Here is a 25,632-nt window from a genome sequence, read left to right as displayed (position 1 = left end):
GCTGTCAACAACTCTTATCCACTCTGCTGAGTGTGTATAGACAGTAACCCTATCAAAGTTAGGGCTTAAATACCTGAAGAACAACTTTTTTTTTTTTTTTTTTTACAAGAACACAATAGAACCAGCCCCCACTCAGCAGACTATTAACACAATATAGACAAGTTAAAGAGAGGCTTCAGCTAGAAACAATAGCCTACAGCCAGTAGCACTAGAGAAAGCCACAAACAGATAAAGATTTGTAAAGATACAGAATGCTTTTAACTGCAGACAAATCAGTTACTTGTGCAGATTAGTTAATAGCAATAAAATACACTCAAAGACAAAAAAGCAGACAATAAAAGTGCTATATATTAATTGTTAAAAACAATAATCTGTATAAATAATAGAAAAAAAACAGGATACTTATATATCTCAGCTAACAGCTGTGGTCAACAACTCTTATAAACTCTGCTCAGTGTTAATAGACAGAAACCCTATCAAAGTTAGGGCTTAAATTTTATTTTATTTTTATTTATTTATTTATCATTTGTTGACCGGGAAAGTCCGACTAGGTTCCACAGAGCCTGTTTTCAGCGGAGGCCCAGGAAGAAATGCTCCAGATGCATGTCTTTGGAATGTGGGAGGAAACTGGAGTACCTGGAGAAAACCCATGCAAACAAAGGGAGAACATGCAAACTCCACACAGAAGGCACCCCAGCCGAGAATCGAATTGGTGAACCTCTTGCTGGGAGGCGACAACGTTAACCGCTGCATCACTGCGCCACCCATAAATAAATAACAGAAGAACAACTTTTTTTTTTTTACAAGAACACAAAAGAACCAGCCCCCACTCAGCAGACGATTAACACAACATAGCCAAGTTAAAGAGAGGCTTCAGCTAGAAACAATAGCCTACAGCCAGTAGCACTGGAGAAAGCCACAAACAGATAAAGATTTGTAAAGATACAGAATGCTTTTAACTGCAAACAAATCGGTTACTTGTGCAGATTAGTTAATAGCAATAAAATACACTCGAAGACTAAAAATCAGACAATAAAAGTGCTATATATTAATTGTTAAAAACAATAATCTGTATAAATAATCAAAAAAAAAAAAAACAGGATACTTATATATCTCAGCTAACAGTTGTGGTCAACAACTCTTATCCACTCTGCTCAGTGTGTATAGACAAAAACCCTATCAAAGTTAGGGCTTAAATACCAGAAGAACAACTTTTTTTTTTTTACAAGAACACAAAAGAACCAGCCCCCACTCAGCAGACTATTAACACAATATAGCCAAGTTAAAGCGAGGCTTCATTTAGAAACAATAGCCTACAGCCAGTAGCACTAGAGAAAGCCACAAACAGATAAAGATTTGTAAAGATACAGAATGCTTTTAACTGCAGACAAATCAGTTACTTGTGCAGATTAGTTAATAGCAATAAAATACACTCGAAGACTAAAAAGCAGACAATAAAAGTGCTATATATTAATTTTTATTAACAATCTGTATAAATAATCGAAAAAAACAGGATACTTATATATCTCAGCTAACAGCTGAGGTCAACAACTCTTATCCACCCCTGCTCAGTGTGTATCAAAGTAGCCTATGAATCAGCATAAATAGGGGAAAAAGAAATTCAAGTGTAGTGCCCTGGTCTGTAAATAACATTTGTAGTGTGTAACAGAAGATGTTTTTTGTAAGTACTTGCTCCATTAAACACAGCAACAGTGTATCAGTACATGGCCTATATAAATTAGTTCTGTTTAGCGTGCATTCCAAAACTCTTTTACCTGCATAATGTATACTGGTGTAAAGTGACTTTACATCTAATGTACAGAAGTAAGAACTATCTGTAATACTGCAGTAGGAGAAAGAGGCAAATGTTAAACACTCTGATAAGGGTTATGTTAATTAGCCCCTGAAAAATATAATAAGTCAGTCTGGTGGATGTTTGATGATGGTATTACACTGTGAACCTTTGGAAACAATTAAAAATACTATACTTTTGGATTACAAGATTGCTGCAACAAGTGCCAATTTGCTCTGTGCAATGTTCTGTGTGTCTATGAATCCTAGCCAGTATGCAGACACTTTTTTTAACATGTACTATGCATGACAAGAAAGAGTAGAAGATCGAAAGAAAATCACATTGGACATTTACACATTGTAGAATTGTACAGCTACACTCAGACAGTAGTATGCACAGTTACATAATGTGTGTACTAATACATGTGAAAAAGTCTTTTAAAATTATATTGGTGTAAATAAACATCCTTACAGAACTCTGTTCATAATATCAAGTAGTTATCAGCAACTGTATAATCCATTGGCATTATGCTTATCCAGAGCCATGGGAAGGAGTGTAAGATGGATGTATGATTAAAGTTTTGCCTTCAGAGCCAAGAGTTTAGTCATAAGCTAGTCACTATCTGTTTTGTTTTGATATCCTCTTCTTGTCTCTTTGCGGGTTTTCTTCCTCATTCCAAAAATGTTTCCATGCATTGCATTTTTTATTGTCCTTGTGGTCCAGGTCATAGCTATGAAAAGTCCAAAAAGATTGAATATATTAGTTATCATGGTCTGCTATAAACCATAGGCAATAACATTTTAGTTATCTTTTATAAAGCTCCACACCAATCAACTGGCCAGATGGTCTTAATTCTTTGTTATAGTGCCTTTATAACCCTTCCTTTCGGACTAACAAAGGTAAAGAACCGAGGTGGCATGGAGGACTACCATCTCACTGCTGGTCTGCTGTATTTCTTGCCACCATACTGCAGTTCAGCAGGTTGGCTTTCATCTAACTTATGTTCTTAACCATTTTAACATGGCTGCAGTGTGACAATAGCTTTATATATTAAACTATTTCTGTCTATCAAATTAATATACTTACAGCACGAACTAAAACACTACCCAAAAGCTATGATGATTAAAGTGCAGATTCCTTATTCTTAATAAGCACCTACTGCAACATGACAGAAGGCAGCCTTTCCTCTAACCAAAGGAAGGTAAACTACTCTACAATGTACATTTTCTCCACCTCTTTTATTTGCCAGCTTACTTGCAGGCCACCACATAGATCGTGATCATCAAAGCTTGAGATGGACAACTTGGCCCTGTAACTTAGAAATTTCCCTTGAAGAATATAGTCTTACCTTTATTTACTTTAAGGTCATGGATTAGTTGAATTTAAGAATAAAATAAACATCTCAAACTTTTATTTGAAATGGATTTCATTCTCTCACAGAGACCTGCACCAGTAGTAAGTTTTGTGAATTAATTAATTTGCTTATTTATTTAAACTTGTTAGCTGAAGTAGAATATTTCTCACAATACAGATTCACAGATAAAAATATGAAATACTCTGAAGTAGCCTCATTTAAGACCAATCAACTTGAAAGTGCTTCTTTCCAGGACAGTAATGAGGCATTGTCTGTAGCCTCTTCTGTGTAATCTCCTGCTCTCTTTAATGCTGTGACAACTCTAGGAAATAGTGATTGATAATTCCAGAGAATTTTGTTCACTCAAATCAAGTCATCAGATGCATATAATTAGGGTGAATGTTTGCATTTTCATTTTAAAATATCAAGTTTTTGTGGTGCATTGCATTCTGCTGAATTGCTTTCTGCTGTTCCAGGTTTGATTGCATTATGTAACAGACCCAATTCTACCTTAAAGAATAGTGTGCATCATCATAGGGTGTCCATTCTGTAATTCTCTGCAGCAGTTTTTTGATTCACCATAGAATAGCTGAAGTGATTACAGATTGTATGGGCTGCAGAAATTGCCATAATCATTTTGTTCCCTAATAATCAATTTTTTTCACCATTTAGTTAATATTCCTTGCAAATTAGGCTACACAAGTCCCGACAGCCAGATCTAATTCTAAATCAACAAACAAGACTCACTGGAGAGGTAAGTTCCAACATATTCACAGTCTATGGTATAAGTAAACACTACATTTCAAACAAAGCACTACATTGACCACGTTCAAGGTTAATCTTGATGACTGGATGTGTAGACACAAATTTACACCAGTGTTGTCATATATACCTTTTCACAGTTTGGATGGTGAGCAACATTACATGCTTGAAAAGACAGATCTGAATTTGTAATTGTGACTACTTAAAGCTGTATAAGGCAACGTATCTTATGGTTCTTGTGATCATTTGTCAAGTATTTTCCTATGCTCTTATGAGTGAAGTCTTCGATTTGTATACCTGTCTCAGTATTTGAAGAATAAATCCCTTCCCAGAAGAGAGTGGGGACTTATCCATGTTGCAGAATCTTTTTCAGGCACCTCTGGAAAAGGTTTAGCTCACAGATCTTTCATAAATGCAGTAATGCAATATAATGTGTCCTAGGCAACTCTGACATATTTTTCCTGTTATTTCAAAATTATCCAGTGGTTCTAGTGCTGGGTGGGACACAGCTGGCATAATGGTTAAGGACTTTGCCTTCCGGACACAAAGTACAAGGTTTGATCATGACCTACAGTCAATGTATGTGTGGAGTGCATGTTCTTGCTGTGTCTCTGTGGGGTTTGTCCTACCTTCCAAAAACATACTGAGTATTTCCACTACAAACTCACCCACCAATGAAGTCATGGGCAGCAGCACAGACTCTAGATGGTGTCCATTGCTGGAAGAGTTGCATGGACCATCTAATTTGGGTATCAGGTGTGGTACACAGTATCTCTTAGACTGGAGAACAAAGATCACAGACTTACACATCATGGCAGGAGCCATTTAAGGGTGTAAAAATTGGCAAACTGGGAAATTACTAAATTGGGTCAAAGTGATTTGCTCATGTTGACTAATGTCAACAGAAATGGGCATCTGATAAGCGGGTTGATGACCCAGCTGGTCAATAAGCTACCATGTTCTGTTGCCAGGTTCATAGGTTCATAGGTAGGTACTAGGCTATCAGCCCAAAGGCCTAAGTAAGCCTAGTCAACAAGGTTCCCTGGCATACGCAGCCCAAGAAAGTTATTTTCCTGTACCCCTGTTGAGCAGAGCCACAGAAGTGATCCCCGGGGTGTATTTCCTATTTCCCATCCACTCGTCAAGATTTTTCTAGAAGAGTGCTAATGAGGAACTTTGCTTGACATAGATGGATAGCTTGTTCTAGAGTATGGGTTGAATGAAAGCCAGATATAAAACCAAACATGAACTAAGGATTGCTTCTCTTAATATAGGGTCTCTGAAAGGATGCAGCCTAGAAGTTGTTGGCAAGTAGGAGGCAGGAGACGCTCTGATTCCAGGAGATAAAATGGAAAGGTCTTACTAATCATATGCTTGCCATCCCTCATTGTTGTGAGACCATGTAATTAGTATATTTAAGTAAAGATGTGTGCGAGAGTGAACTCCACACATGTGGGTACAGACAGGCAGACTTGCATCAGTCCTGCAAAAACAATGTTTGATTTTGAGGGTTTTTTTGTCAGTGAAAATGGACTCATTTATTGGTTAGTAAGTTAGTTAGTTAGTTAGTTAGTTTGATTTGATTTATTGAACTGGTTTCATTCTAAATTGCTTTTGGGAAATGGCAAAAATCCTTACAAAATGACAGAGAAGCAAGTAATTAAAAGGTGAGGTGGAAAGTAAGACGAATGGCCCATTACTGCAATGCAGTGAAATGTGTTGCCAGAGATCTACCGATTAATAGTTATGCACAATTTTCCCCACAGACAATTTCAAAACTTTAGATATAGTTACACAAATATTTTCATAGAGGTCTGCCATGGTAGTACATGGGAAACACTTTGTCAGCCCAATGGAACTGTAATGAACTCCTGTTATAGTGTTGGAGAAACAGGCTTACCAAATCATTCAAGAGCCAGCATTCCAGTAAGAAGGGTTGGGGAGTGATATGCCAAGATCTAGGCCAGAAATCTTTTAAGGCTGACAGAGCCTAAAACAGATAATCATCACCATCACCATCACCATCATCATCATTATAATCATGATCATCATTATCATCATGCAAGAAATGCCCTAGTTATTGGTGACTCCATTGTCAGACATGCAGACTCTGCACTTACCAGAATTCTTAAGGAATGATCATGAGTTGTTTCTCAGCTGCTAGGAATATGGAAATCACTAATACCCGCCAGGTTATAAGTCATCCTAGAATATAAACATAACCTTTTTGCTTATGTTGGAGTGAATTATCTCAGGTTGTCCAACTTGGATAAGATGGAGAGAGGCATGGTTGATCTTTCATGAAATACTTTTAAGGAAAGGAAAACTCTTGTGTTGAGTGGTATTCTACCCTCATCTAGAGTGATGCCTAAATACAAATAATCATCATATGACTGGATAGGAAAATGGAGTCATTCAAGGTGATTCAGTTTGTGACAACCCTGGGTGACATGATAGTTAGATCTTTCTGCCTTATAAGGGATGGGCAGTACCTGCTTTTTAAGGCTTTTGCTAACTAGTAGAGACTCCTTTTCCTCCCTCACAGTCCCTTTGTAACAAAGAGAAATTACTGGACATTCCAATCTGCTATGCAGCAGGGAGGTTCTGCTCAACATAAGAAGCCACAGAGGTAAATATCGGAACTGAAAACCTCCTTCTCCTGGAAAATATACACCTTTGTATGGCTACTGAAACCTAATCTCAGTATTCAGAAAGCACTGCTTATATTCCAGGATTCACTAGCTATCACTCATATTCCAGGATTCAGTAGCTATCACTCATTCAGTACCTCTTGTAGAAAAGGTGGCATATGCATATTTGTTAGAAACTGCATACATACATTTCTTATCACAAACCACTTCAGCTTTGACATAGTAGAGATCCAAATCTCTCCACAAAACAAATGTTTACTTTATCAGAACTATAGGTCCTCCAGTTTGCCAACTGAGCCAGGTATCTAATACCTAAATATGCTCCCCTAGCTGGAAGTCAAGCTAAACACATTTTATTGGGAGACTTTAATTATACAGATATCAACTGGTCCACATAGATATCAAACATCTCGTATGCCTAGACCATTCTCAGATTCATCAAATCCAGATCACTTGCCAGTTAGTTACTTTCTCGACTAGAGGCTTAAACCTTCTGGACATTACATTAACTAACTCCCCTTCTGTTTTGTGTTCTTGCATTAACTGAGGTTAATGGTAAACCATGATACTGACTGAAGAATCATAATGCAAGAAATGTTCTCGCTATTGGTGACTCCATGGTCAGACATACGGACTCTGCACTTACCAGAATGCTAAATGACTGGCCATGAGCTGTCTCTAAGGTGCTAGGAATAGGGACATCACTAATACCTTCCAGGCCACAAGGCATCCTAGAACATAAATGTGACCTGGTTGTTACTTATGCTGGATTGAATCATCTCAGGTTTTCTCCAACATAAGCAAGCTGCAGCTAAAAGCTTTAATAAGAAACAACTTTAACAAAACATAAAATTAGTTACTTACAAAAAAACATTAGCTTAATTAACTTGCCAACTGTACAAGGGACCATCATCCAGCTACATACAGTGACATCTATATGGCCAAAGCAGTCTCTGTATCGTGAAATCAGTCAATTAATCAAGTCATATCAAATTAAACCAGGTTCAAGCTGGCAAATTGAATTCTGGTGCATCAGTTAATCAATGCAGGCACCAGTCGTTAAACTGAAGTTTTCATAGCAAATCATGAGGGTCAGTCAACTAAGCATGCATCATGGTATTTATTGACAAGTTATATCTGTAAACACATAATGATAGTTTGAGCAAGGATTTTTCTGGAATCTAATGACTGTTGACTGTTAACATTAACTAAAATAGTATGTAGTTGTGTGGAACATTAGGACAAAATATCATGTTTTGCCTTTCAATGTATCTTTAACTTCCCTGTATTTGCAGTACATTCTGTCTTAAACAAAGTGTGCAATACAAACACTTCCTCTTTAATACACAGACTACCGCTGAAAATTTCACAGATTTGCAGCTGCTTTGTAAAAAATGTTTATCTAATACATTTTACAGCTTAAATGTAAGACTGATTATTTAATACAGGGTTATTAAAACATGTGCACTAATAATCATATTGTAATATGCTAATAAGCATAATTGTTATGTAATTAATGAGATTTGTATTGTTGTGTATTTGCTAATCAATTTGCTGTTTAATGCCCAGCCATGAGGGAACCAAGCAATAAAACGGGACGGAATGTATAGGCCCTATACACATTCCGGGTCTATATTAAAATAGTGAAACCTCACTTACGCGAATACCTAAATGCCGACACATAAATAGTGAACCGCGAAAACACTGAACGTCCTGAAGCATGAAATATAAAATTGTCATAGTTGGCCCTTATCTGGTATAGCTCCCTAATGTAAATGTGCAATAGTTACGGACCTTAGGGTTAGGGTGCGGATTAAGGTAAGTGCATACATAGTAATACATGCAACCTTTACTTTAGGGTTAGAAGCAGGGGTATGTTAAGTGTATGTATAGTAATATAGTTATGTAGCTGGATGTATACGTAAATTATGCTTTTCCCGTAGTTGGGTGTTGTTTGTTTATAGTTAAATACATTTGTGTGTATTGAATGTTTGAATAGGATATGGGATATATGGGTGAAGTGTAGATATGGGGAAGTGTGGATTATTTATTTATTTTGTTTGGGTAGGTAGTACTTAGCTGGCGGTGGGGTTGGCCAACTATGGTAATTCGATATTTTGAATTTCACACGTCAGGACGTTCAGTGTTTTCGCGGTTCGCTATTTATGTGTTGGCGTTTAGGTATTCGCATAAGTGAGGTTTCGGTATTTTAATACAGATCCACACATTCCTACTGCACAGCCTCACTAACATTCTCTTCCTTAGTCAAATCAGGCCACTTAACCATCATCTTCTGCTGGAAGATCATCCTCTCTTCTCTTAATAATCTCACTACATTCACGGACTTCAGCAAAGCCAGCCTATACAATTTCATCAACATTTTACAAAAAATATAAATGGTCCTACCTCAGATCTTGGAGCAGGGTTACTCCCTAACAAAATAATTTTAAGTGAGACTGATAGGGTAGGAGTTATTGGAGTAACAACAGCCCATCCATGGTTGTTGTTTGTTCTGATGGGGTCTATATTATAACTGTGAAACCTCACATATGCGAATACGGAAACGTAGACACATATTGAGCGAACCGTGAAAACACTGAATGTCCTGAAACATGAAATTCAAAATGCCGAATCGGCATAGTTGGCCAACCCCACCGCCCGCTACGTACTACCTACCAAAACAAAATAATCCACATACATACACTTAACAAAACCCTACTTCTAACTCTAAACTAAAGTTTACATATATTACTATGTATGCACTTACCTTAACCTGAACTAACGTCTTGGCTACTAAGTTAATTTCTAATTTCACTTCACCTACTGTACCCTTATACCCCATACCATCTCTGGCAAATCTGTTCCATCACCAATGCTAACCAAATTTCTACCTCACTCTCAGAAACTAAAAAATGACACCTTCTTATAGCTAGGCAACACACCTGGCTGCTTGATAGCAGACTTAAAGCATTGCCTCTCTTAAACAATTTTAGTAAGTGATATATACCTGAAAAATGAAGAAAAGCCACAGCTATCCTATCTCATAAGGGTACATTTCTGCTGTACCAGGTGACTTTAGGCAAAAACGCCTCACTATCCTTATCTGTAAAATCATGGAATATTAATAATTAAGCTCACAAGACTGCAAACCCTAGATAATTTTCAGTTTGGCATTGTCAAGGTTACAGCATGCCTTCTTAATTTTGATAGCTTCCTTGAAAAAGCAACCAGAGCCCTTGATGATGAACTTCCTGCCCACACTGCTTATCTGGACATAGCCAAAGCATTTTATGCCATTATCCACTCTGTGTCATAAATAAGCTAGTCCAATTAAGCTTCATCCACTTTGTTGCTCACAAGATTTCTAACTAGTTATCAAATAGAATATGCTAAACCATAATAAATGGTACTCTGTCCACAAATCAAAATGAAACTAGAGGCATTCCTCAAGGTTTTATTCTATACCATCTCCTCTTTAGAATCTATTTCTCTGTCCCAGAGGCAAATGATAATAACCTTGAACTAACAAAGTTCACAGATGACTGCAAGTTGTAAATCATTCTAAACTGCCTCTCTGGCTCACTAATATGCCAACAAGACCTTGACCACAATAATAACGGATTATGTAATCATACTTACTCTAATGCAAACAAATGTAGAGTGTAGTCACTGCTGGTAGAGTTAGTATTCATGAAAACATCACTTAAATGGAATTCCCACTTAAAATGACTCAGTGATCCCGGATTTAGGAACATACACAGAGACAATGAGCAGTCTCAAAATCAAGATATTTCCAGTATTGGCTCAAAATACTTCTAACTCTCTCATCTCAACAGTCATGTGTTTTCACACAGATATTAGTCTATTCTAGTTCCTCTTTACTTTGTACTCATTTGGCCCATCATAGCTACAGATCTCCATGTGGCATCTATATCTCCAAGCAAGTTAACTAAGAAGAAACACACTAGCATTTTATAACTCAAGGAATGCAGTTTAAGGAAATACTCTTAGTTGGATAAACTAAAATCTCTGTCCTTATTATTTGTGGTGTTTAATCAAATGATGTGCCTTGCTTTCTGAAATACATCCAACACTGCTGTCTACAAAGGTGGTACAGCGGTAGCGTTGTCTCACAGCAAGAGGTTCTCCTGTTCGATTCTTGGCTGGAGTGTCTTCTGTGTGGAGCCTGCATGTCCTCACCGCGGTCAAGTGGCCTCCGAAAGACATGCGTGAATGGGCGTGCCTTTGCTGAAGTTGGGCATCAGGCTGGCAACTTGGCACCATAAAAATCTACTGCCAATCATTAGCGGACTGGAGTTCCGCTGTGGCAACCCCTAACTGGGAAAACACCAACAACAACTGCTGCCTACAATCTCATTTTCCTCCAATAAGCCCTGAGTTAGTTCTAAACTAGAATAATAAAAAGTATCAATTCAAGCCTTAATTCATCACCCAGCACCTTCTGCACCAAGCTTCCACTATAAATTAGAGAATGTAAAACTCTAACAGCATTCGGACTTCAATTAGATGAATAGATGAGATACTTTGTTAATCTCATGTACAACTGGCTGCAAAGTTATACGTTTGACAGACAAAATATTATCATGTTTAAGTCCTTCTTATTTACACTATCTTTTTTTCTTCCTGTTTTTCCATTTTCCTTCTCTCCTTCTCTTTTATTCCTGTTTTCCCAAATTCTCACTGTTTTCCATCACTCTAGCATAATTCAGGTAGAAAATATTCTGTTTCTATTTCCCAAGTTAACTCTACCTTCTGCTATGATCTTGTGAAGTAATAACTCGGCTTCAAGTTCGCCTTCAAGAGTGTTCCTCTTTGGCATTGCTGCTGAGCCTGTAAGGATTATTGTACTGCTGGCTTACTATATATAGCTATGAATCTATGAACTCATAGGTCTGGAATCCATTGATATAGATGTGGCTTGAAATATGCTATGGGATATCTCTATGCAAAGAAAAGATAATGGGTTGGACAGTTTGCCTAGGTCCAAAAGGTGTTGGAGGTATTGAAACATGTACCTGGGGTAGTTGTCTGTGTCTTGGCTACTGCATGGCATGCATTTGTCAAAACCCAAGAAAGGGAAACAGTGCATGCAGAAAAGTCTTTAGCTTCCTGCACAAAATTAATTTTCTTGGAATTGAAAAGGAAGGTAAAAAAATTATTCAGAAACATTCTGAGAATAAGGGCACAAGTCATTCTACCATGGCTTTTTGTTTCAGGGCTTTGAAGCCATTATTTAACATGAAAGAATATAGCAGATCTTTTACCCTATCACTTTGTAGATGGACTGAATGAGCAGATCCTTTATCCCGTTACTTTACAGAAGGACTGAATTTTTAGTTATAAGCATTTTTCAAAGTCCATCAGAATCATTCTACATATATGCAATATTTTATTTTATTTTATTTTTGCCCTGTTTTATGTAACTTCAATACAAACAAATTAAATCGGTGAGACCCAGCCTACACTGTTTCATCTGTGCACTAAAGGCAGGAAGAAATTTGCACTTCCTTAAGTTTGTTTAATAATGCAACACAAAAAATATCCACAATGAAAAATCACAAATCTGCGTCCACATTATCACTCTTCATTCTTATTCTCAAGCTTTATGGTCTTACTGGTGTTCTTTTTCTTCTTCTGCCTGCCCTTCTCTTATTGTCTCCCTTGATATAGCCACTCCAGTTGCTAGAACATTATACTTCTAGTCATCAGTTCTACATATTTTGCTTTATTTTTATTTATTCATTTTACATTCCTCCTTCCCCATCTTTTCCTTTTTTCTTCAATTATTTCCAAAAAATGCAGCATTACATTTGTGGTAACAGAGAAGCAATATGCCTGTAGTTTTCAAAACTCAAAAGGAACCTCTAAATATTCAAAATATACTTTTTAAACAACTACTAGTGACTGCTATGTTTTATTCCTCTGTCTAGAAATATGGTAATCTAACACTGCAGTCAGGATTTTCTGTAGTTTCCATCAGTGAGTCCATAGATTGAATTACTTTTAAACTAAATGTTCCCTGCCAATCAGCAAATCCCTAATGGTTCTAATTTAAAGATGCTGACATTGAAATCCACATATAGCGAGGAGCAACTTTATTACAAAGTGTGGATTGATGAAAACTGAGTTCAGGCTGAGCAGCATGCATGCATAAAGCCACTTCATGAACTAGTGCGTAGCTCAGTTTTATTCACCTTATGTACTCAGCTCACATTACCCTGCTCTTTATAACCTTATATCCAGTTCTTAATTTATTTGGAAAATGGCATTTTACTTTCTACAGGACCAGTCTATTGATATTTTTTTTTAGTACTGGTAGTCGGCCAGTACCACTAATACAAAGGTTTAGATCACTGCTGTTGCATTCATTGATCACTAGATTAGATGGTGAAGTGCTTTTTAGCCCTGTAGAATTTCTCAGTTCTGATATTAACTCATGACTCATTGGCAGAACAAATTCATTAGTTTGCATGATAGTCTGCTGGGTAAATACTAGAATATAACATGTTCTCTGCATTTAGCATTAAATCACCATCAGTGTCACACACTGTGGTATCTGAATTTACTTCTTCAGGAATGTCATCATCCTTAGTCACTGCAGGTTTAGGCCTCAGAAAATTTCTACTAAGAAACATTAATCTATAGGCATTCTTTTCTTTGTTGTAGCAGTTCGGTAGTGTGTTGAGGCTACATTGCATTATTTTTGCTGCATATATGGATTTAGCCTAAAAAGATTTCTGACCTGCCAAATTCATCCGTTCAAACCTCAGGTTTCACCAGTGTTCGGCCAACACATTACTACACCTCCCCCTAAATCAGACTCAGCAGTACTTCAGGAATTTAAACTCGAAGTGATCTCAGACCTGCCAAATTCATTCATTCAATCCTAAGGCTTCACCAGTGTTCAGCCAGTGCATTACTACACCTCCCGAATTCAGACTCAACAGTTCTTCAGGAATTTAAATGTTTAATATTATATACATATTCCTGGTAAATATCTGCATCTGTTAAGCTGTTTGCACACCACCGAGCTGAACGTCTGCTCTTCTCCTTCCCTTTTCTGTTCCCTCTCATCTCCTACTAACTTCTCTTCCCCTTCTTTTATCTGCTATCTCCTGCTGTTTAACTCAGATACTTTACTTCTGTAACTTCTATTTGTTTTTCCTCTGTATTTGGTTTTCTACCCGATATCCTGGTCCTCTTTCCACACACTCTTCTCACTCTCACTGCTTACATTTTGCTCTGTTTTTACCTGCAAGTATATGCTACATCACTGATTGTTTTCTGTGGTCTTGTTTTTTCAGTGTTGCAATCTCCATGATCTCTGGGTCTACACGCCCCAAAATTCCACCTGCCCCCACTACATCCAAATTTATTTCTAACTAGCCACTCCCCATATTTCTTTCTACCAATCATATTCATTTCACTCTTTACAAACAACATCCATTCTACCTAATTTCTATCACACTTTTTTCTCCTTATCACATCCTTTCTTCAAACTTCAGCCTATCTATTCCTATCTATGTCTCTACCTTAACTATTTATGCTTTCCATAGAATATTGCCGTCTCCCTTTCCTTAAATTATTCCTTGCTCATTTTTTTCACCCCTGCTATAGTATTTCACATTCTTCTATCTCTTGTCTCCCACTCCTATCTAATTCTAGAGCCATTCCTGTTTCTTGCTACTATTCTCTCACTTTTTTCATTACCTTTTCACCTATACTTTCTATTTCTATCTCCCCTATTTTCTCCCACCTTTCTAAATTCCATTTCACATCTATTTGTTCCTTTTCCACAGCTCTTTTCTCTCTTACTCAACAATGTCCTCTTTTTTTTAATAACCAGCCAACAATAAATTACACATCCAACTCAACACTGACAACACTTTAAATCACTCTATTTCAAACTACACTACAACCTAACAACAGACTACCCTGTCACATTACACTGCACCTTACCCACTCTTGTCCAAACACTACCATACTCACATCTATAGCACTCAAATACTAACTCCAGTACCCCTACCATTGCTAAAATAGCACTTCTCTACACTTTATTACTCATCCTCCTGACAACAACCTAATTACATCCTCCAATGATGTACATATCACTCATATCTACTCTCCCACACTAAGCACCACTATACCAACAAACACCTTACCCACAAACACTGTAATATCACCACACCTTTACAACACCACCACCATTGAACTCTTTTCCCTAAAATATACCTCCACACTAACAAGACCACACTTGCTACATAAATATTCTAGATTACTATCTAAGCTATCCCACCCATTTCCTTGCTACTTTTCTCTACATAACTTAGCTGATGACATGCTACCAAATTCAGGCCCTCAAATCTAATTGCACTCTCCATCCAGATAGTGGTTCCAACCGCAAAAACCTGCTCACACACCCTTTAAATAGCTCTGACCTCCTAATAATGAACATCAACCTAAAAAGCATTCTGAACAAAATCGACAAATTCCACTTCACCCTTACCCTCTACTCCCCAGACATAGCAGTATTAACTGAAAGCTGGTTAAAACCACACACAGACAATAGTGAAATCCTAACCCAGGGTTACAATATACTCAGACTCGGCAGACCTAACAAATGTGCTGGCGGTACTGCTATCATATACAAAGATACCCTTACACTTGAACAAAAGAAAAAAAACCTTAAGCTATCAAATTCAGAAACTTTAGTCTCATGCCTTAAATTAAATAATAATAAAAATATTATCATAATACTAGTATACATTCCCCCTAGTAATAATGCTATTAAAATAGAAAACCTTCTTAACTGGATAACATCATTTTTCAAACAATAAACAGTAATCTTAGGAGATCACAACCTTGATTGGTTAGCTTGTACCTCAGAAAACCCAACCAACTACATTAATCTCTTTGGCTTCTTTCAAATAATATGTTCCCTTACTAGAGTTGATAAACACAGCAACAGGAAATCTATCCTAGATTGGACTCTTACAAATAGACCTTCCTTATGTCGCCATGCTGGCTGCCTCCCAGATACTCTCACCGACCACATGCCCATGTATTTTCTCAGACACAAAATATGCCCTTCCAAAAACATCATATACAAACTTATCCATAACAAAAAAAAGTTTGACTCTGAAATATTTTACTCCCTTGTAAAAAATATGACTGGTCCCGTCTCACACATCTCCAATTAGATGAAGCAATCCAGTACTTCAACATTAAATTCCTTGATATCCTCAACAATCTGGCTCCCCACAGAAAAATTTGTATAAAAGCAAAACCAACCCCGTGGCTAACAAGGAAACTAAACTAGTCATGAAACAGAGAGACAGAGCCTGGTCATTCTACCAAACAAACAAAAAACAAACATCCCTACTTAATCATCACCAGTTAAGAAACGTGGTCAGAAAACAAATAAGAGCAGATAAAAAAAAATCCTACTATTTCACAATCTAACAAAAACATCAAAATAACCCCCCAAAATTTTGGAATGCCATAACACAACTCATAAACCCCAATCAATGTACTACCCCTACCCCCTCAACACCTAACAATTCATAGTCCATCGCCGCCCAATTTAATTTAAAATTCACAAGTTCAGTACTGGCCGTGCTAAATAATGACAGCAACACCTTGCAATTAGTTCCATCCAGCTCTACTTCTGATCACAAGTCTTTTTCTATCACACCTATAAAGACCAGCTACATAAACAAGCTACTTAAAAAACGTAAACAATATCACTTGCAGCCGACAAACACCCAAATTAATTTCTTAAACTTGCAGCCAATGCCATAGCATAGCCAATCTCCCTACTAATCATCCGTTCCATCTCTGAACATTATATCTCCAAACTATGGAAAATGTCATACATTATCACCTTTGACAAAGGTAGCAATTCCACACAACTATCAAACTAATGACCAATTGCATTACTTCCACCCCTGGCTAAAATCCTCGTGAAATGCATACATTCACAACTAATACTGTATCTTCTAGACAATAACATTCTCTCCGACTCTCAGCATGGGTATATACAGAAACATAGCACCACGACTGCCCCTATAAGTCTCAAAGACACAGTCAATCAGCTTAAAAACAAGGACAATTTGTATCATCAGTCTTCCTCAATATGTCAAAGGCTTTTGAGACACAGCTTCACATCAACAACTTCTCAACAAACTTTCCTCCCTAAACCTTTCCCAAACAGACATCTTATGGTTCCATATTTACTTGCCAAAATGACAACAAGCAGTCAAAATACAAAACAAAATCTTATCTCTACTACCAGTCTCAGTAGGTGTGCCACAAGATTTACTTCTAGGACCACTAATCTTTACCATTTTTACCAACAATCTCAGTTCAGCAACCCAGTCAGCATCCATTGTGCAATATGCAGATGATTCATCACTCATCTGTGCAGCCACCTCTATTCCAAAACTCTTATAAATAACTCAAAAAGCATTTACAGACATATAACAATATCTGTCTGTAGTCAACTCATACTTAACCTCAGTAAGACCAAATTAATGCTATTCTCAAACAACAAAACAGCTCAGCTTCCCATCCCTTTCATTATGTATTCCTCCAACAACAACAAAATTGAAGCTGTGGAACATACCAAGCTGCTAGGCATTACTATCAATAATGTCCTTAAATACGACAAACACATAGCACGGACAATCGGAACAATACACATCAAAATATAGTCTCTGTACAGAAACAAGCCATTTCTCTCCCAAACTTCCAGACAGGCCATTGCCACAATGCATCTACTCTCCACGCCTCTCCAGTTTTGAAAATTTAAGAAAAATTGACCTAAACAAGCTAGAGACCTGCTACAATAAAATAGCTGGGGTTGCCTCTAACCACACAAACAGATCCCACCATTGCTTAGCTCTATGAAAACTAAAGTGGAACGAACTTCCAAATCTGTTAACTTTCAACCAGCTAACAACTGCACATACAATTATACACCAACCAGATAACTGCATTGCCCTAAAAAAATGTAGTCCAACCCTGCTCTAACAGTAGACGCCTCTGATCATACAACAAATTATTACTTGAGGTCATTACATCAAATAATAGTCATGGGAATGCTCTGTTCTCTAAACAAATATCTACAATCTGGAACTCTATTCCCCAGCATATAGTTCTCATAACTATCCCTTCCAGTTTCAAAAAACTTCTCAAGGAACATCTTACAAATAATTGGTTATGTTCCTGCTCTTCCCCAGGCTAACCAGATTTCACTCTTTGCCTTCCCGCTTCAATTCCTATTCCTAATTGTCTACAACTCCTCCTTCTAGCCCCCACTGCTTTCTCTTCATTTTATAACTCTCATTACTAATCACAATACATTTCAATCTCGCACTACTAATCACATGACTATTCTATTTCAGCCTTCATCTCAACAAGTCACTCCATATTACACTAACATCCAATACTGGACCACTCTCAAGACTTACAAACAACTTAAACCTAACTTCTACTATGGTAACTAAATAACCTTCCTTCTTCATCTTACCCTCTCAAACTCTATTTTTCCCCTGATGTTGTCCTATAGCATATAAATAATCTGAATTAGTGTATACTTTATAATACCTGCTGTATAATAACTGCGTTGTAATTACATATAAACCTTATGTGTTCTAATGCATGCCATATTATAATATTATATCCTGGAGCATTTCTCCCTGGGCCTCTGCTAAAAACAGGCTACTAGCCCAGTTGGACACATCCAGTAAAAAAATATGAAATAAATAAATAAATAAAGAAAAAAGTAAAATTCAGACCTGTTTGGTATTGCCTTGAATGCAAGAATCTTTCAAAGTATGTAACTTGTCAATCCGTACGGAGGTAAGAATTTTTAGTAACCAAAAACACTCCGTCACAAAAACCCCAAACAGATTGCGGTCCCAGTCAACAATAAAGGATGTCTTCTGTAGTTCAATAAAATGCAGCCAGGAATACACCAAAAAAGTTTATTACACAAAATGATCCATAGTACAAACGATAGTCCTGTATACAATCAGAGCCTTAGATTAAGCGCTTTCGTCTCCAATCTGAGACTTCATCAGAATCAAAGGATTAACAATACTAGTCCCATTTTATACTACCCAGCTGGTGTCTAATTAAATAGTTAATTAATTAATTAATTTCGTTTTCTTAAAGTAAAACCTTACCAAAAATACTTTTAAGAGCATTTAAAAATCTGTATAAATATGTAATTTGCAGATTAAAATACACACAGTACCTAGGTATTAAACATAAATAAATATGAATATAGGAAATATATATAATAAGCATAATGGTGAACAAATATAATTATGATAAATATATATAAGTATATATAAGTGTATGTATATACTACAATATTTATATCTATGTATATAAAAAAGCCACTACAATAAAATACTAATATAAAATATATAAATATATATGTATATTTAAAATTCTAAAAAATGTAAATATAATGTAAATATAAATACTGATATAAATACAAATACAAATATACTAGGGGAAGTGACATATTGTATAGATGCATATTATACTGTATAGGAATATGTTCAAACACAATATATATAAAATATTTAAAAATGTTTAAAATTTCCAGTAAGTTAATAACACATTATATAAAAATGTGTGTGTAAATAAATATATATATATATATATATATATATATATATATATATATATATAGAGAGAGAGAGAGAGAGATAGAAACACACCAATACAATCAAAGTCAAAATCAGGCAATACAATATAACAAGGAATGTGTATATTCTGAATACTTATAATAAATATAGTAATATATATATAATCTACGCTAGGAGTAGATCCAACATAGTTCTGTTAAATATTGGTGATAGTAGTCATAACTTATGCTTCTTTGGATCAGCTGCAAGCATTTTCAATGCTGGGGTGATAGAAATGTGGTCATTAAGCCCCTTGCCACAACAAGAGTCCAGTCTAAGTTGCCACATCATTTCTTTTAATTCCAGTTGGGTCTCCCAATCACCACCCCTCTCAAGGCATTTTACTTCCTCTATTACCCAGAATTTGAAATCTGCATCCTTACAGACCAAAACATGTCTGTACATAGCAGTATATTCATTATGTTTGTTAATGTCTCTCACATGTTCATATATTCTGGATCGTAGGTGTCGTTCGGTCTTCCCAACATAGTAGCTCAAGCAGACCTTACAAAAAGCAAGGTATACCACCCCACTCGTGTAGCACCTACTATAAGTTTTGGCAACCAGTGTTGTTCTAAGACTGGGTATTCATATCTCCTTTTGTCCTGCTATAAATGCACACTGCGCGCATCTACCACACTTAAAAGTCCCACATTTTTTATTAGCCCCATGTATATAATTAGTCTTTTTCTCTAAGATGTTCTTAATATTCCTATTTCTCCTATAACTATAACGTATATCATTTTTAAATACATCAGTCTTGATGGCCATTTCCTTAAACATTTCCCAGGTTTCATTGATACATTTTCTAAGCTGTCCTATCCCTTGATAATATGTAAGGGTCAAGTATGGTGTACTAGAAACTTTATTCCTTTGATGGTTATGATTACCCCCCCATCATATCACGGACACTACCATCCACTTCTTCATTTACCGTGTAAACGTGATTACTTTTAACTAATAAAGGTGTATATATGTGTTTACTTCTACCTTTTTGAACCTGATATTTAACACCGTGTATCAAATCTAATGGATATCCTCTCTCCTGAAACATATTACCAACAAATTCAATCTCTTTTAGGAATTCAGAATCATCTAAAATCATCCTCGCCATCCTAATCATTTGTCCCTTTGTAATGTTCTTTTTTAGTATATATGAATGGTCACTATCAAAGTGTAAGTAGGCATTGGAAAAATGCTCCTTTCTGTATATATTAGATTTGTAACATTTATTTATGTAATGCTTATCCAACCTCACATCCAGAAAATGTATAAAATCTTTTCCAATATCGTGGGTAAATTGTAAAAATGACGTAGTTTGATTAATGTAAACAATAAATTCATCTATCTTGTCAAGTGGCCCATTCCATACAACAAAAATATCATCTAAAAATCTATAGTATTTACCAATGTACCTATAATAGTCAGATAAAAACACGAACTTACTTTCCCAATATAGCATAATAATGTTCACATATATAGGGGCACAGGCCAAGCCCATTGCCGCTCCTTCTTTTTGGTGAAAATATTCACCCTGAAAGTACACATAATTGTATTTCAGAACCAATTCCATATTTTCTAGTACCAACTTAAATTCATCACTCGTTACTAATTTCATTTCAGTTAAAATGTCTTCAAACCATATCATACCCATTTCTTGTGGTATGACGGAGAACAAATCTCTCAAATCAGTTGTGATGAAAACACTCTCATTATTGTATGGACACTCACCCATCTTCATCAAAAAATCCCTGGAATCAACCAAGATAGGACTATATTTTTTTATGGAACTGTTTCAATTTAGAATCCACATATATTGCCAAAGGTTGGGTCTTAGATCCCTGGGACGAGACAATAGGTCTCATAGGTGGGTCATATACAGATTTATGGACTTTCGGTATTCCGAAAATAGCTGGTATAACTGGTTTTGGGACTCGAAGGAAGTTGTAAAGATCCATATCAGTCAAACCCTGCAATAGGTTGTCCTCTAATACTATGTCAATCTTTCTGTAGGATATGTTGATTTCATTTTTGGATACTCTACTATATTGTTTCTCATTATCTAAAATATCCAAAATTCTGGTCAAGTAGTCCCATTTATCCATAAATACCACGCCCCACCCTTATCAGGTTTCACGACTCTTATTTTGTCGTCATTACTCAGCTCTTTTAATAATTTAATTTCAACTTCAGTTAGGTTTTTGACTGGTTCAGTGTTATACAAGTTCATCATACGTATCCTCCTAGTTACACATCTCTCAAAATTCATAATTTCGTTTTGTATTGGGGGATTAAATATACTTGCTCTCTTTAGTGTACTTTCCTTACTTCCAGTGTTTCTATCCTTGAACATATGTGTAAAATTTAATTTTCTCGTAAACAATTTTATGTCTAACAGAATATTTTAAATTTTTGGAATGTTAGTGGGTACAAAGGTAAACCCTTTTATAAATAAATTAAAATAATCATCAGTAATCTGTATGTCAGTATAATTAAAAATATTAAAATTTCTACGAGTACAAATAATGTTTTCCTTTATCTCATCTATTTGAACATCTATACTAGTATCACCTATACTGGTGCTAAAAGCTAGATTATCATATGTTATCTGCGTGATCTCGCCACATGTTGGATATTGTTGTTCTCTATCACCTGTGCATAGGTGGGTTGTTGCATTCGGTTCTGCAACCTCTCTGATTTCCTGGGTTCTTCCAGGACTAAAGGGATCACTTCCATAACAGTTTTAGTACTATCCCCACAACTACTGAAGTGCCGTTCTACTCCATTTACTTCATATCTGTTGTGTGCATGATACTGTAAATCTCTATCACAATATTCGTGCTCCCGTCTTCCCCTTCTATTTTCAGCAAAATGATTAAAATGTGTATAATCTCTATCATTATACCTCTCTTTTCTTCTCCAAGTTGTATTCTTAGTAGTACTGCTTCTGTGGTTGTAATATTTGTTATTTTTAGATTCAACATAGTATGCCATACCTTTTTCATACACAGCAATATCCCTTTCCAACTTTAACATCTTCCTATTTATGTTGGTGTTAGCAGTATTGTTTAAATCACGCAACACTCTCAAATAAACATTCTTGTGTTCATCTACTTGAAATAACAAATCAGTACTAATACTTTCATACAGTATATCAATTTCTTTTTTAAGTATTTCCATATTTTTGGTATTCAATTTTATCATTTCTTTTAGAACTGCCAGCCCACAGTCATTTAAAATGTCACAAATAGTTTTAAAAAAATCTTTGTCATCTTTAGCACTGTTTGGAAATTTATTAAGTCTTAATCCCTGTGGTATTATTTTTTCTTCCAAACATTTTTCAAAGTACCAATTCTCTATAACCAGGGATTTGTATTTAGTTAACAAAGATTTGAAAGTCATACATAGGTCCTTGTACGTGGAACCACCACGTTTGTCTTTACCCTTCTCCCTATTGTTGATTTTCAATGATCGATTAATCCAGGCATGAAAGTCCAAGTTCTTATACATATCTGGTATCTCCTGCCCATCGAAAACATTGTCAACAACATTTTTATTAGCTAGAATGCCATTCGGAGCCCTCTGGCCATAATCCTGTACATACGCCTTTTCTCGTCACTCAGCTTCGGCGTCTGACGTAATCCTGCTCGTGCCAGCCCTTCTAGGACTGCTCTGTGCACATGGAATACTATTAACTGAGCCGGATGGTCCAACGTCAGTCTGAGAATGGGTTTGAATAACCCTGATGAGTTCAAACAAAAGGCTGCTGCTATCCATTGTAGAGACTCCTCGTAACTAGGTTCGCAACCAAATGAAACCAAAAAACCAGTAACCAAAAACACTCCGTCACAAAAACCCCAAACAGATTGCAGTCCCAGTCAACAATAAAGGATGTCTTCTGTAGTTCAATAAAATGCAGCCAGGAATACACCAAAAAAGTTCATTACACAAAATGATCCATAGTACAAACGATAGTCCTGCATACAATCAGAGCCTTAGATTAAGCGCTTTCGTCTCCAATCGGAGACGTCATCAGAATCCAAGGATTAACAATACTAGTCCCATTTTATACTACCCAGCTGGCGTCTAATTAAATAGTTAATTAATTAATTGATTTCATTTTCTTAAAGTAAAACCTTACCAAAAATACTTTTAAGAGCATTTAAAAATCTGTATAAATACGTAATTTGCAGATTGAAATACACACAGTACCTAGGTATTAAACATAAATAAATACGAATATAGGAAATATATATAATAAGCATAATGGTGAACAAATACAATTATGATAAATATATATAAGTATATATGTGTATGTATATACTACAATATTTATATCTATGTATATAAAAAAGCCACTACAATAAAATACTAATATAAAATATATAAATATATATGTATATTTAAAATTCTAAAAAATGTAAATATAATGTAAATATAAATACTGATATAAATACAAATACAAATATACTAGGGGAAGTGACATATTGTATAGATGCATATTATACTGTATAGGAATATGTTCAAACACAATATATATAAAATATTTAAAAATGTTTAAAATTGGATCTACCTGACTACATCGACAGTTCAGAAGAGCGAAAATGACTTCACCGACGCCAGAAGATCGACAAGTTAGAAGACAGACGGAGGAAAACACCGACGCTGAGAACACTGAGATGGGGAAAGTATGCGGTAGTGACGGATGTTAGGGTGCGATTAAGGTAAGTGTGCGATGTTGATGGTCTGTAGGGATAGGGGTGGGATAAGTGAGTTAGGGTTAGGGCACGGGTTAGGTAAGGGTGCGAGTAAGGTAAGTGTGCGATGTTGACGGTCTGTAGGGATAGGGGTGGGATAAGTGAGTTAGGGTTAGGGCGCGGGTTAGGTAAGGGTGCAGTAGTGATATTTTTTGGGTTAGGGGCGGGTTAAGTGAGTTAGGGTTAGGGCGTGGGTTAGGTGAGTGTGCGATAGTGATGGACCTTAGGGTTAGGGTTTCGGTTAGGGTTGTAGATAGTTGTGTATGTAAGGGTTAGTGTTGGTTTATAAGGATTTTGGTGTGCTTGTGTTGTGTGTGTGGTTTTTGGACAGGGGATTTGTTTTGTTTGTTGATTGTTGTTGTTATGATGTGTCGAGTGTATGAGGTGTCGTGTTTGTGAACTGTCGATCTTCTGGCGTCGGTGAAGTCGTTTTCTCTCTTCTGAACTGTCGATGTAGTCAGGTAGATCCATATATAAATATATAAATATATATATATATATATATATATATATATATATATATAGAGAGAGAGAGAGAGAGAGAAACACACCAATACAATCAAAGTCAAAATCAGGGAATACAATATAACAAGGAATGTGTATATTCTGAATACTTATAATAAATATAGTAATATATATATAATCTACGCTAGGAATAGATCCAACACAGTTCTGTTAAATATCGTTGATAGTAATCATAACTTATGCTTCTTGGGATCAGCTGCAAGCATTTTCAATGCTGCTGTGATAGAAATGTGGTCATTAAGCCCCTTGCCACAATAAGAGTCCAGTCTAAGTTGCCACATCATTTCTTTTAATTCCATTTGGGTCTCCCAATCACCACCCCTCTCAGGGCATTTTACTTCCTCTATTACCCAGAATTTGAAATCTGCATCCTTACAGACCAAAACATGTCTGTACATAGCATTATATTCATTATGTTTGTTAGAGTCTCTCACATGTTCGTATATTCTGGATTGTAGGTGTCGTTACGTATTCCCAACATAGTAGTTCAAGCAGACCTTACAAAAAGCAAGGTATACCACCCCACTCGTGTAGCAACTACTATAAGTTTTGGCAACCAGTGTTGTTCTAAGACTGGGTATTCTTATCTCCTTTTGTCCTGCTATAAATGCACACTGCGCGCATCTACCACACTTAAAAGTCCCACATTTTTTATTAGCCCCATGTATATAATTAGTCTTTTTCTCTAAGATGTTCTTAATATTCCTATTTCTCCTATAACTATAACTTATATCATTTTTAAATACATCAGTCTTGATGGCCATTTCCTTAAACATTTCCCAGGTCTCATTGATACATTTTCTAATAGGAATATTAAGATCATCTTAGAGAAAAAGACTAATTATATACATGGGGCTAATAAAAAATGTGGGACTTTTAAGTGTGGTAGATGCGCGCAGTGTGCATTTATAGCAGGACAAAAGGAGATAAGAATACCCAGTCTTAGAACAACACTGGTTGCCAAAACTTATAGTAGTTGCTACACGAGTGGGGTGGTATACCTTGCTTTTTGTAAGGTCTGCTTGAGCTACTATGTTGGGAAGACGTAACGACACCTACAATCCAGAAT

This window comes from Protopterus annectens, chromosome 3.part1 (genome assembly GCF_019279795.1).
Source record: "Protopterus annectens isolate FY-2018-M chromosome 3.part1, PAN1.0, whole genome shotgun sequence".
In the NCBI taxonomy this organism is placed as follows: domain Eukaryota; kingdom Metazoa; phylum Chordata; order Ceratodontiformes; family Protopteridae; genus Protopterus; species Protopterus annectens.
This window is presented reverse-complemented; position numbering follows the sequence as displayed.